We start from the raw sequence: 14661 nt of genomic DNA on the forward strand, positions 1-14661 counted from the left end.
GATAGCTCAGTTTGGCAGGACAGCCAGCTCTAGGAAGGGTTCTGGTCATCCCAAATGTCTTCCATTTAAGGATTATGGAGGCCACTGTGCTCTTAGGAACCTTAAGTGCAGCAGAAATTTTTTGTAACCTTGGTGAGATCTGTGCCTTGCCACAATTCTGTCTCTGGGCTCTTCAGGCAGTTCCTTTGACCTCATGATTCTCATTTGCTCTGACATGCACTGTGAGCTGTAAGGTCTTATGTAGACAGGTGTGTGGCTTTCCTAATCAAGTCCAATCAGTATAATCAAACACAGCTGGACTCAAATGAAGGTGTAGAACCATCTCATGGATGATCAGAAGAAATGGACAACACCTGAGTTAAATATGTGAGTGTCACAGCAAAGGGTCTGAATACTTAGGACTATGTGATATTTCAGTTTTTCTTTTTTAATAAATCTGCAAAAATGTCAACAATTCTGTGTTTTTCTGTCAATGTGGGGTGCTGTGTGTACATTAATGAGGAAAAAAAATGTACTTAAATGATTTTAGCAAATGGCTGCAATATAACCAAAGTGTGAAAAATTTAAGCAATGCAGCCCTAGTACAGTTGCTAATACAGTGCAGGCGGTGTACACAGTAAATTGAAAAGAGGTGAGAAGGGGGGCGCTAAGTCTCTAGTAAGTACTTGCTCTAGTACATAGTGAATATGTGTGTCCAAAAAAATATATATTTTAAATTGTGTCAGTGCCACTAAACCACTATGATAATATTTAAATATCTATGTAACATATAAAATAACCGTGTACAAATAGTGCATTTGACAAAGGATTGGCAACCATATAATCCCTATATGAGTTGAAAAAAATTGAAAGTTGAAAATTGAATAAGTCCCAATAAAGAGTCCGATGTGCAAAGTGAAATCAAGAAGTGCTTCTTCTACTGTAAAAATGGGTCACCTTCACCGACTGTGACACACCCCCAAAGTGCTCTGTAAGTGGATGGCTGCTTACCAAATGTTGTTGACCTTATTAATTAAAAGAAGGTCAAATAAAGTCTTTAGCAATAGAAAACTTGCTGAAATAGCATGCATAGGCCGTATGGGATGATTTTCTCTCCCCCAGTAGGATGACGAAATAGATATGTAGAAAGGATACAAAAGGCTAAAATAGTGTAATCCCGTTTATTGTGGATTGAATGAATTAAAAAGCCAAATGGCTACTCACATTTAGAAGTGCCTTAGCCTGGCACTGAGGCTGTATCGCTCGTAAGGGACAAGAAGCTCCGCTCTGCGCGTGGTGGCTGGCGTGCGCTCCACCGCCAGCTGCTAACAACCAGAGGGACTGGAAGGGTGGACCAAATCACGTAACCAGGTACGCCTTGACGTACGTTTCGTATCACGTCTTCAGGAGGCGTCATAGGCGTGTACACAGTATCTAGTACAGTGTATACAGTTTCTACTACACTTCTGGTGGTGTACACAGTACACAATACAGTGCAACCATAGTACAGTTGCTAATACAGTGCAGGCGGTGTACACAGTATCTAATACAGTGTGTACAGTTTCTACTATACTTCTGGTGGTGTACACAATACACAATACAGTGCAGCCGTAGTACAGTTGCTAATACAGTGCAGGCGGTGTACACAGTATCTAATACAGTGTGTACAGTTTCTACTACACTTCTGGTGGTGTACACAGTACACAATACAGTGCAGCCGTAGTAGAGTTTCTACTACTTTTCTGGTGGTGTACACAGTATTTAATACCGTGTGTACAGTTTCTACTACACTTCTGCTGGTGTACACAGTATAAAATACAGTGCAGCCATAGTACAGTTGCTAATACCTTGCAGGCGGTGTACACAGTATCTAATACAGTGTGTAAAGTTTCTACTACTCGTCTGGTGGTGTACACAGTACATAATACAGTGCAGATGTAGTGCAGTTGCTAATACAGTGCAGACGGTGTACACAGTATCTAATACAGTGTGTACAGTTTCTACTACACTTCTGGTGGTGTACACAGTACACAATACAGTGCAGCCATAGTACAGTTTCTACTACTTTTCTGGTGGTGTACACAGTATCTAATACCATGTGTACAGTTTCTACTACACTTCTGGTGGTGTACACAGTACACAATACAGTGTAGCCATAGTACAGTTGCTAATACCTTGCAGGCGGTGTACACAGTATCTAATACAGTGTGTAAAGTTTCTACTACTCATCTGGTGGTGTACACAGTACATAATACAGTGCAGACGTAGTGCAGTTCCTAATACAGTGCAGACGGTGTACACAGTATCTAATACAGTGTGTACAGTTCCTACTACACTTCTGGTGGTGTACACAGTACACAATACAGTGCAACCGTAGTACAGTTTCTACTACTTTTCTGGTGGTGTACACAGTATCTAATACCATGTGTACAGTTTCTACTACACTTCTGCTGGTGTACACAGTACACAATACAGTGTAGCCATAGTACAGTTGCTAATACAGTGCAGGCAGTGTACACAGTATCTAATACAGTGTGTACAGTTTCTACTACACTTCTGATGGTGTACACAGTTCACAATACAGTGCAGCTGTAGTACAGTTTCTACTGTTCTACTTTTCTGGTGGTGTACACAGTATCTAAAACAGTGTGTACAGTTTCTACTACACTTCTGGTGGTGTACACAGTATAGATAAGCAGTGCAGCGCTATAAATACAACCAGAAGACTCGAATGTTACTCATAGCATAAATAAAAAGTCCCCTTTAATGTAAATTAAAGGGGACTTTTTTATCTATGCTATGAGTAACATTCGAGTCTTCTGGTTGTATTTATAGCGCTGCACTGCTTATCTATTTTGAGTGCTTTAGGGTTTTATATGTTTGCCTTCAGTGTTCAGCTGCTTGCATTTTACAGTTAGGATTTTTTGCGCTGACTGAATTTCCACTTTCTATGGTGTACACAGTACACAATACAGTGCAGCCATAGTACAGTTGCTAATACAGTGCAGGCAGTGTACACAGTGTCTAATACAGTGTGTACAGTTTCTACTACACTTCTGGTAGGGTACACAGTATCTAATACAGTGTAGTGTGGTGTTGCAAAACAAAATATACATCATGTCCGGAAGGTCACCAAGGAGAAGCAGATGCTCAGAGGCCACTAAAAGAGGGCAAGCAGCCTCTGTATCTACAGTCAACAGTGCTGGTTGTGGACTGGACATGGTGCATCCTCTGCAGGTGGCCGTGGGGCACAGTTGTCCTTTTTTTCTGCTGCTGCTGGCCGTGTTATTGAGCCAGAACATGAAGAAGAGTTGGTGAAGTGGATAACAAAGCCGTCCTCATCCTGTTCATCCTCTGTCACCCAGGCTCAGAGTAGTTTGCCTTCCAATGCAGCTGCCAAAGCGGCCTATTCCACCGGCTTATTTCCACAGTCACTCCTTCTGTAGCCCCAACATCATGCACAGAGGAGTTCCCAGAATTATTCGACCACAGTGTTGGGTACATGCTGTTGGAGGATGCGCAGAGATTTGAAGGCTCCGATGTTGGTTCCCAGGTTGAGGAAGGTAGTAACATGTGCCTAGAGAGAGGGGGTGCCCAAGAAGGACAAGAAACTGGCAGTCATGTTCCCCCAGCTGCAGCACAATGCTAAGTTTGCTCCAGTGACGAGGAGGGAGGGAATGATGAGGTCACTGACTGTACTTGGGTGCCTGAGAGGAGAAGGAGGAAGATGAGGAGGCACAACTCTAACAAGGCAGGATGTCCTCTAGGGGGCAGCTGAAGGGCAGCCACCCTATTGCATTACACCACAGAGTTCTGCAGGTGCAGGGCGCTGCTGACTCCCCGCTGACTTTTAAAAGTTCCTTGGTGTGGGCCTTTTTTGACACGTGTGCAGCAGATTGCACCATTGCTGTTTGCAACCTATGTCTGAAGCGGATCAAGCGTGGCCAGAACAGCAGCTGCTTGGGCACCACATACTTATGACGACCTGCCATGCAGTCCATTGTCAACAGCACTTGAGAGACCCACATCAAAGAAAAAGGCAGACTTCTCCTTGCTCCTCAACTGGGATCTCCAACCCCACTATACCTCCAGTCCTCTCAAAAGCCTGCACTGAGAGGAATGAAGGTATAGCAATAGGTGTCCCAAGTACTTGCAGCCAATCTGCTATCAGTACACCACCATCTGATTTTAGCAGGCAAATTTCCCTACCCCAGTTGCTGAACTGTAAAAAGAAATTCAGTCCCAGCCATCCACGTGCTCAGCGTCTAAATGCTAGCTTGGCCAAATTGCTAGCACTGCAACTGCTGCCTTTTCAGATGGTAGATTCTGCCCCCTTTCGTGAATTTGTGGAATGTGCTGTACCTCAGTGGCAGGTTCCAAAACACCATTTCTTTTCACGGAAGGCCATTCTGTCTCTCTACTAGCATGTGGAAAGCAGTGTTTTGGCCTTGTTGGACAGGGTGGTCAGTAGTAAGATGCATATTACCACTGACTCATGGTCCAGCAGACGTGGGCAGGGACCTTACCTTTCCTTCACGGTGCACTGGATAACTCTGCTGGTAGCTGGGAAGGATGCAGGATAGGGTTCAGTATTCTCCAAAATAATAATGGTGATTCTGCCACAGCTCTCTCCTCCACCCCCTACTCTTCTTCTTCCTCTATGGCCTCTTTTGCAGATTTGTCCTCTTACATAGTTACATAGTTACATAGTTGGAAAGGTTGAATAAAGACTCCAGTCCATCCAGTTCAACCTGAGTGAGTGTCTACATTGTCCCTATCCATGTACATTGTGTCTCATTAAGATGCTCATCTAATATTATTTATTTAAGGTACCTATATATCACCGTCAATTTATGCAGCGCTTCACACATTCATCACACACTCACATCAGTCCCTACCCTCAAGGACCCCACAATCCAAGGGCCCCAACTCATACTCATATACCAGGGCCAATTTTGGACAGAAGCCAATTAACCTACCAGCATGTCTTTGGAGTGTGGGAGGAAACCGGAGTACCCGGAGGAAACCCACGCAGGCAAAGAGAGAACATGCAAACTCCAGACGGGTAGGGTCATGGTTGATGATTCGAACCAGCGACCCTTTTTACTGTTAGGCGAGAGTGCTACCCACTACACCACTGTGCTGCCCTAAACCAGCGGTGCTCTGTAAGCGTTCAAGGGGATACGCAAGCACTCAGGCAAAAAGATGCCAGTGCTTGAGTTGGTCTGCTCAGAGGTGGTTGATGTCACGCCAGCTTCAGCCAGGAATGGTTGTATGTGACAATGGCACCCACCTTCTCTCTGCCCTCCGACAGGGACACTTGACCCATGTTCCATGTTTGGCACACGTCTTGCATTTGGTGGTGCAGCAGACCTTGAGCGGGTACCCAGGCTTACAGGATCTCCTGAGGCAGGCCAGAAAAGTCTGTGGTCATTTCCGTTGGTCATACAATTCTGGTGCCCGGCTGGCTGGTATTCAAAGGGAATGCAACCTGCCCACCAATTGCCTCATTTGTGACATGCCCACCAGGTGGAACTCAACATTGGCAATGCTTCAGCGGCTGCACACACAGCAGAGGGCCATCAATGAGTACCTGTGCGAGTATGGCACCAGGACAGGGTCAGGGAAGCTTGGCTTCTTTTCGCCACGCCAGTGGCTACTGATCAAGGATGTATGCACTGTCCTGTCACCATTTGAGGAGGCCACAAGGATGGTGAGCAGTGACAATGCATGCATCAATGACACTGTCCCTCTAGTCTTCCTGTTGGAGCACACACTTCGTGGAATAATGGACAGGGCACTTGCGGCAGAACAGCAGGAGGAAGAGGAGGACTTCCTTAACTCTCAAGGTCCCTTTATCCAGATAGCATTACTGCAGACCTGCCAAACACACAGGAAGAAGAGGAGGAGGAGGATTGTGTCAGCATGGACGTGGAGGATAACACTCAGCAGCAGTCTTCAAAGGATGGTTTTCAGTCCCCAGAAACCCAAGGAGTTGTACGTGGCTGGGAGGAGGTTGTTATGGATCATATGATCCTTAGTGACCAAGAGGAATCAAATGCAAACTTATGCTGCATGGCCTCCCTGATTCTGCAGAGCCTGCGAAAGGACCCTAGGATTTGTGGTTTCAAGGAGAGGGATCATTACTGGCTGGCAACCCTTCTTGAGCCACATTACAAACTGAATGCACATTCAGTGCTGCTGGAGGGTTTGTAATGGATCATAGAGTGCGCCTGTCCACAGACTTCATTGATAGGCTCACATTCATAAAAATAAATCAGTATTGGATCAGCAGCTATCAAGCACCTAATGCAATGTAACTGAATTTTCTATGGATGTGGGATCCCTTGAAGACTGCCTATGCTGTCTATCCTATTCCTCCTCAATCTTGTTGATGCTAGCTTCCAACAATATTTTTGGTTTAGGGCACTACCCCCACCACACAAGGCCCAATTTTTCTGCCCCTGTTTAACAGGGGCATGTAATCACAATTTTTGATGTAATTTTTCACAACAGGGCCCGTTCCTGCGCCCAACAAGATTATCTGTGAGTGGTCACAGTGTTGTGGCATCACCACCACCACCACCCAAGGCCCAATTTTTCCGCCCCTGTTTAACAGGGGCATGTAATTACAGTTTTTGATATAATATTTAACAGCAGGGCCGTTCCTGCACCCAACAAGGGTAACTGTGAGGGCTTACAGTGTTGTGGCACCACCACCCAAGGCCCATTTTTTCTGCCTCTGTTTAACATGGCCATGTAATTACAATTTTTGATGTAATTTTTCACAACAGGGCCCGTTCCTGCGCCCAACAAGAGTATCTGTGAGGGGTTACAGTGTTCTGGTACCACCACCACCACCATCAAAGGCCCAATTTTTCTGCCCCTGTTTAACTGGGGCATGTAATTACGATTCTTGATATAGTATTTCACAGCAGGGCCCGTTCCTGCGCTCACCAAGAGTAACTGTGAGGGCTTACAGTGTTCTGGTACCATCAACACCTAAGGCCCAATTTTCTGCAGAGTATATAGGCAGGCCGTATAGTATATATACTGTTGTTCAGAATATATAGTGCCTGGGGGCCCCCCACGCCATTTTTTTAAATTTGGGTGCGAGGTTCTCCTTAATATCCATACTAGACCCAAAGGGCCTGGTAATGGACTGTGGGGGGGACCCATGCTGTTTTTTTCAATGATTTTCATCTATATAGCCGGGACCCGACAATACATTACAGCTGCGGGTAGTTTTGAATTAAATTTTTTCCTTTAGAAATGTCGTTTTTCTGTGGTATTGTTCTAAACATGGGAAAAATGCGCCACTTTACAGGCATACTAAGGACACCCCCCAGGCACGATATTTAAAGGAATATTTAATTTCTATTGTTTCACTTTAAGCATTATTAAAATCACTGCTCCCGAAAAAACAGCTTTTTTTTGCATTGATACATGTTCCCTAGGGCAGGGTTCCCAACACTTTTTATGGCAATAACTTGCATAGAAGCCTTTAAAATTAGCACTTTTGATTTTTCACGTTCGTGTCCCATAGACTTTAATGGTGTTCGCGTGGTCGAACAAGTTTTTTGCCTGTTCGAATGTTCTGCTGTGAACCGAACCGGGGGGTGTTCGGCTCATCCCTACTCATGGCCAAATAATGTGAGAAATCAAAGCACAACACAGTGACATCACCAAGTCTCATCCCAAACCTCCTGAGACTACCAGTCAGAGACAGCAGTATTTTAGATCTCACGCTGCAGATATACAGCCTTGAGGCTGCAGCACAGGAATGAATATTATGGCTAGTGATCTCTGGGTATGAATGCCCTGCCAAATAGGGAAGAGCTGAAGGTATCTGAGTTTGGTTCACAGATGATTCATCAAATAGCTTACTAGTGCTGAATGGTAATGCAAACCCCACTGAAGTCAAAAGGAGAAAAATCTTTGAAATCAATTGTGACCATTTTCAAAACTTAAAGTCAAGAGATTGTCAAACAGATGGCATGAAGGCTGGACACTGCCAGAAGGATCATATACCAATGCAAAAAAAAATAAATTAAACATTGTTTTGTGAGAAGCAGCACATTTATTAATATTTAAAATAAAACAATACAAATGTCCAATTCCTTTAATAAATATATTTGGGGGAAGCCTTAAAGCGTAGTTCCGCCAAATTTTTTTTTTTAAAAGTCAGCAGCTACAAATACTGCAGCTGCTGAGTTTTAAAATATGGACACTTACTTGTCCAGGGCGCCCGAGATGTCAGCACCCGAAGCCGATCTGTCCCTCGGCTCTCTGGTGGAGGCACCGCCATCTTCGGTAAGGGAATTGGGAAGTGAAGCCTTGCAGGTTCACAGCCTGGTTCCCTACTGTGCATCCGTGAGTCACTCTGCGCGATTCCACTGGTCCCTGCTGTCTTCTGGGACCTGTGTGTCTCCCAGAAGACATCGGGGGGACAGAGGAGGCGCCGGATATAGCATAGATATCCGCGGATACTGCGGCTATCTATGCCCGGAAGTGGGAGTAAATACCTGGATTATACAGGTATCTGCTTCCCCTTCCCCCCTGAAAGGTGCCAAATGTAACACCGGAGGGGGGGAGGATTACGAAAAGTGAAGGTTCAATTTTTGGGTGGAACTCCGCTTTAAATTTAATATACGGATAGAATTAATCTAAATCCAATTTAATTAAATGGTGAGAGGGCTCAACCAGTAATAGGGTGTTACAGAATAGGGGATTGGGATAAAGAGATATCCCAATAAAGCAATAAGGAGAATCCACCATTTTATATCATTGGAAATATCTAACAAGCTTTTTTGATCTTCAAATAGTATGTTAAAAATCACTAAAAAATGACAGAAATAGCATTAATGTGGAGTAATTTACCCAAATACCCAACAATAAAAAGAAACACACATACAATTGGACATCGTTGTCACAAAATGGTGCCAGAACTTGAAACCCCATGCACACTGCACATGCACACCCAGTACACAATGTTATTCTATGGTGCTGCTTTAGTATTAATCCAAAAATATTATATATATATATATATATATATATATATATATATATATATATACACACACACATATATCTCTAATATGGAACCTAGATATTCCAGTATGCTCATGGCTAGATATCCATTAGAAACTAAATATTGGGACCAGAGTCCGTTAGTTAATTGAAAGCCTGGAGAGTTAATGAATTAAAGTTGAAGTAAAAAGATATAGTAGTAGTTGTAGGCTGATTGAATGTTATGCATAGATAAGCGTCACAAATCTTAGATATAATAGTAGTTGTAGGCTGATCGAATGTTATGCATAGATAAGCGTCCCGGATCTAAGACAGGCCGATCAGAAAATGAAATGAACAAGTCCTTTAAGCACAGTAATTCATGCAATACTGCAAGTATAATTAGGCACATTAACACAGCTGATAGGTACACGGTATATTTTAATGTATCTCAGTGTTCATTTCATATGTAAGGAGGAACGGGTATTGGATGGGACAGCAAACACATAATACAGCCCGAAGGCTCTCACCACTCCATTGTAGTGTCTAAGGCCGTCTACATTCAGTCCGGCCCGTGGGCATGTCTTAGACAAGCTATATCAGGTAAATCCCTGTGTGACAATTGCCTGTTATAGGATGCCAGGGAAAAGGATGCACATAACAGAAAGATAGTAGCGTTCATAAGGCAGGTCATCCATGAAACTTTGTAAGAATTCTCTGTGGCTCTGACAACAGCAGGCATGGCACCACCTCCAGAGACTGTGCTGCTGTGTTTTATCCCCTTACTGCTTCCGTGTGACTTCCTGGAGTCTGAGGGGAGGACTTGGGACTTTGCTGCCTTGTGCTCCACTACTGTTTCAGTGTTGCTAAAGTAGTGCAGGCTGGAAAGATAGTCCCAAAGCCTGTAGGGTCACCTTTCACCCTATTTCACTCAGTTTCAGTTTAGCTTTGAACTTTATCCATCCTGAGTATGAGAACATCCATTGCCAGAATGGGCTGTGTCTGAGAGGGCTTTACCTAGGCACAGGAGTGGTAAGAGGCCTATAGACCACTTTGTCTGTTGAGAAATTCTATTGTAGGAGACTGTACCATTCATTATCTTACTCTGTGGTTAAAATCTCACATTTTGGGTGCTCCACCGAGAGTGAAGTGCCCTAATGCTCTAAATATTCTCCACTGACCATTAACTAGTCAGCAACAAGGACTTATAGATAGGTTGCCTAAAACATGAGTCTTTTGTTATTGTGCTATTGTCTGCCATTTGCCTGTTCCAGTAGCTGAGACAGTTATAATATTGTGCATTTTGAATTACTCTTACCCTTTCTGTATTCAGTTATCATTACTCTTCACTGCCTAACTAAATTTACCTATTTACCTATTTCAATAAAGCCCGTTCCAACCACCAAGTGTGTTGGTGTTCTTCAGGTCCAGCTACAGGGTGGGCCATTATCATTGGGCAGGAGGACTCAAACAATTAAGCAGCTACTCCAGGGGGTTGTGCTACAGATGTACATGCACTGAGGGGATCATTGCTTGCTGCATATGGGAACATTGCATGTTCCTTAGCAGAACATTTCCGGTGTTTTGGTATTGCTTCCACGTAAAGTTGGACATAGCTCATCTTTGATTACTTTTAGTAAAAAGTGTTAATTTTAACACTGCCTTAACCACACTGGTGAAAATGTCCTTCTTTCCATTTGATTTTCTGCAATACCTAGCCTAACTCCTTTTCAGACTATTTTTTATGAAGCTTTTGGATTTAGTTAACCTTTACTCTAACATGTTTACTATATGCTACCTAATCTGTAGAGACAGTGTAAACCATCCATCTCATATAATGAACAGAATGAATTTCAAATGACTTTAAATTATATTTGCATTCTTCTAGATTATTGTATAACTAACTCCAGCTCCCGCACAGCTACTACTTGTTTAAACACATCTTAACCATGCATCTGTTCCTCACTAAGTATCAATAAACTGGAAAGAAAAATTAAACAATGGAACAGCCTTTTATGCTTCTATAAGCCTTTACTCATCAAAAGTACAGCAAAAAATGTTTAAGGGGTAACACGTGTATTTCTATTGTTATTATTATGAAATGTATCTGAAATATTTTATAATATTTTCTCATATCAAATGCTCATTATTGACCATTATCCACAAAGACATTGCAGGTGTGATCTGAAGTGACTATCTGTTGCTAGGTTAAGCCACCAGAAGAATGTATAGCCTTACAAAGCCAAAGCTTGTGCTCAGTAACGCACAATTTTGAAAAGAAACTCTGCTCGTTCACGGATTTACAGATTGTAAGCCAAAACCATAAGGATGTGCAGTGGTAAAGCTAGAAATGTGGTAAGTTTATGTATCTTGCAAAGCTGAAAAAGCCTGCAGAAAATAATATTATTTACAACATAGTAAATTACAACGTAAGTCATTCCAATCATTAATATGTTCAACATAGAATTTACAATTGCATGTCTGCCCTTCCAATGGAGCAGTTGTCTGGTGGAGAAGTTGTTTAAGACCCCTTTCACACTGAGACGTTAGAAAACTGCCCATAAAATGTTTGGCATTTTTGCAGGGCGTTTGCGACGTTAGCGTGATGCTTTTTTTACGTTTACGTGACTCAAAAGAACCATTTTGCGGCGCTTTTCATGCACTTTTGAAGTGCTTCCCATTAATTTCAATGAACAGGGGCGTTTTTGAGGCGATTTTTTAAGCGCTCCAAACATGATCCAAACATGCTGCTTGCAGGACTTTTTTCACCGCCCCACCAGCGCACTGCCCCAGTGTGAAAGCATTCCTTAATATTAATGGAAATAGGTTTTTGTGAGCTTTTCAGGTGCTTTTTTTAACACAAAAGTGCCTGAAAAGCATCTCAGTGTGAAAGGGGTCTAAAGGTAGTAACTTCCCTTTAGACACCTTGCACAAGAAAGACAACACAGAAATTCTCATGACAGCAATCCTATTCTTCTGTTTCAAAAATGTTTGGCTTTTTTTTACTAGTTTTTAAAGTTAGAAACTTTGGAATTTGTGATGTTTTTCTGTGATGTAGCCTCACTTTGTCAATCTTTAACTGTCCACCTGTCATTGCTAGTCTTTCTGTCTTGTTTCCAAAATAAACAGCTTCCCACCATCAATGGTTGTTAAGGAAGCCAGCGAGTGGTAGGGGTAGTTTAAAAAAAAAAGGAGGTGGGATTTTCCCCTTTTTCATACCAGACCTTTTGAGTCTTCTATGGACTTTAATGGGGCACACAGTGCAAAAAAAGGTTCCTCAGGAAATCTATACCAGAGCCTTCAGGTCTGAGACAGATTTTAAGGACGGCCTCTCAGAACAAAAATATGTGGGGTACCCATGAAAATTCATACCAGGCCCTTAATCCCAGCATGCAACCTAGTCACAAAACAGGGGGAGATGAGTGTGTGTCTCCCTCCTGAACCATGCCAAGCCACATTCCCTGAACTTGGGGGGGGGTACCTTGCCAAGGGGGACCGTCCTGCAAAGAACTCTGACCAGTGGTTGTGTGGGTCTGTAGGTGGGGGGCACCCAGTTACCACCCTGCAAAGATTCAAAGTGTCTGGTATGTGTTTTTAGGGCAGACCATAGGCAATTTTTTTTCATTGTTGTTGCAGAATGTACTATACTACAAGTGACATTTAGAAAGATAAAAAAATTTTGAAAGATAAAAAAAACTGCAGTTTAAATTTCCAGATGACACCTAGACCAAAGGTCCCCAAAATGCATAGCAGACCCTTGAAGGGGTCTATTTGTTGTTTTTTTTTAAACAAAGAAGCTGTCTATGATATCAATTTGCCAGCAATTTTAAAATCTTTTTCTTTGCTGCTGCAGTACTTTCTGTACACCACAGAGATGCACTCATTCACAAGCAGAAATAGGGCATGTTATTTAAAGGAACTGAAGATTTTTAATGTCCTACTTTAAGCATTTAAAAAATCATTGCTCCTGGTCAAATGTTTTTGTATTTTTGTTTGCATTGGTACTTGCTTGCCTCCCCATGTTGTTTTTGACATCACCTGTCTATTAGCCCAGAAAATGGGCATTTTTAAGTTGACACATTTGGCTCCTGTTGATTGATCAATGGGGTTCAGCATCTGAATTTGTTTGAAGATTGCCAAACCCTGCTCGAACCGAGCCCAGGGCAGTATGGATCATCGATTTAACACTATATAACCAAAACTCTAAAGTGTGGTGGAGGAGGCTGTTTAATGGATGAAATGCCATCTTGATCATCAAAACTCAGCAGTTCGCAGGGCGAGATCCCTGTAGGTTAGGTCACCATTCTGAGATGAATGGACTCTAAGAGCATTACCTGAGGCAGCTATTTTCTATAGGCATCAAGACAGTGAGTTGATGTGGCTGGATCACTAAAAGTTATTTTATTACTATCCAAAACAGTTAAGCTAAAATAGATCTGCAATCTCGGAATAAGGGCTTTCAACTTCTGTACACCACAAGACTTCCATGCCACCTTTTGGTTGTGACAGAACCTAGTAAATAATGAATTAAAGCTCCACACTGTTACATAGTTACATAGTAGATGAGGTTGAAAAAAGACACAAGTCCATCAAGTCCAACCTATGTGTGTGATTATATGTCAGTATTAAATTGTATATCCCTGTATGTTATGGTCGTTCAGGTGCTTATCTAATGGTTTTCTTTCTTCTGTCTTCTATCTTCTTTCTTCTATCTTCCTTCGGTTTCTTCCTCCATTTTCTTCTTCTTCTTCTGGTTCTTCTGGATCTTCTGGTTCTTCCTCCGGTGTTCTCGTCCGGCATCTTCCTCCACAGCATCTTTTTCCCTTCTTCTTCTCGGGCCGCTCCGCATCCACCATGATGGGAGGCTCCCTCTGTGTGACGCTTTTCGTCTTCTGACGGTTCTTAAATAATAGAGGGCGGATACCCCACTAAGGCTTGCTATTATATATCCCTCTCTTAGCCCATTGTGCATGAGATGTTCCACTGAGCGGGGTTCTTTCATCCATATGGTTTGGACTTGCAACAAGATCCACCCATATTGGCGAGGGGTGGCGGATGTGCTAACAGAAGTGTGCGATGCCACATTGCCACTGGATCCCCTTATCTTTTTGCTTAGTTATCTTTGTGACGTGGAGAGGGACAGATACATTAAATTATGCCTGACCTTCACCCTCTTTTATGCTAGGAGGGAAATCCTCTTGAGATGGGGGGATACGGAGCTCCCTACGGTTGCCTCATGGCGAAGTACAATTAACAGAGTCCTTCCACTTTATAAGATTACATATAAAAGCAGGAATTGTCCGGCAAAGTATGAAAAAATATGGTCAAATTGGTCTGATACTTGTAATTGAGACCTCCTATACCATGCAACTGTTACTGTAGTATGTTTAATAGTCGTTGGAGTGCTGTGGGTGCTCAGTGGCCTTCCTCCCGGCTCCCCCCCTTCCCCTCCCCCTCCTCCCTTCCCTCCCTTCCCCCTCCCTCCTTTTTCCTATCCCCCCCCCTCGCATCTTTTTCCTTCCTTCCCTACTCCCTGGTCATAAGAAGCAGGGTTGAACTAGGATAGCTCTTGACTACAATGTTTACACCCCCTTCTTTATTTAAAAAAAAAAAAACACTAATGGTTGCATCTCTACCTGTATAAAACTTGATCTCATTTGAATCTTCCTAATA

This window comes from Aquarana catesbeiana, linkage group LG04 (assembly GCF_042186555.1).
Source record: "Aquarana catesbeiana isolate 2022-GZ linkage group LG04, ASM4218655v1, whole genome shotgun sequence".
NCBI classification, from domain to species: Eukaryota; Metazoa; Chordata; class Amphibia; order Anura; family Ranidae; genus Aquarana; species Aquarana catesbeiana.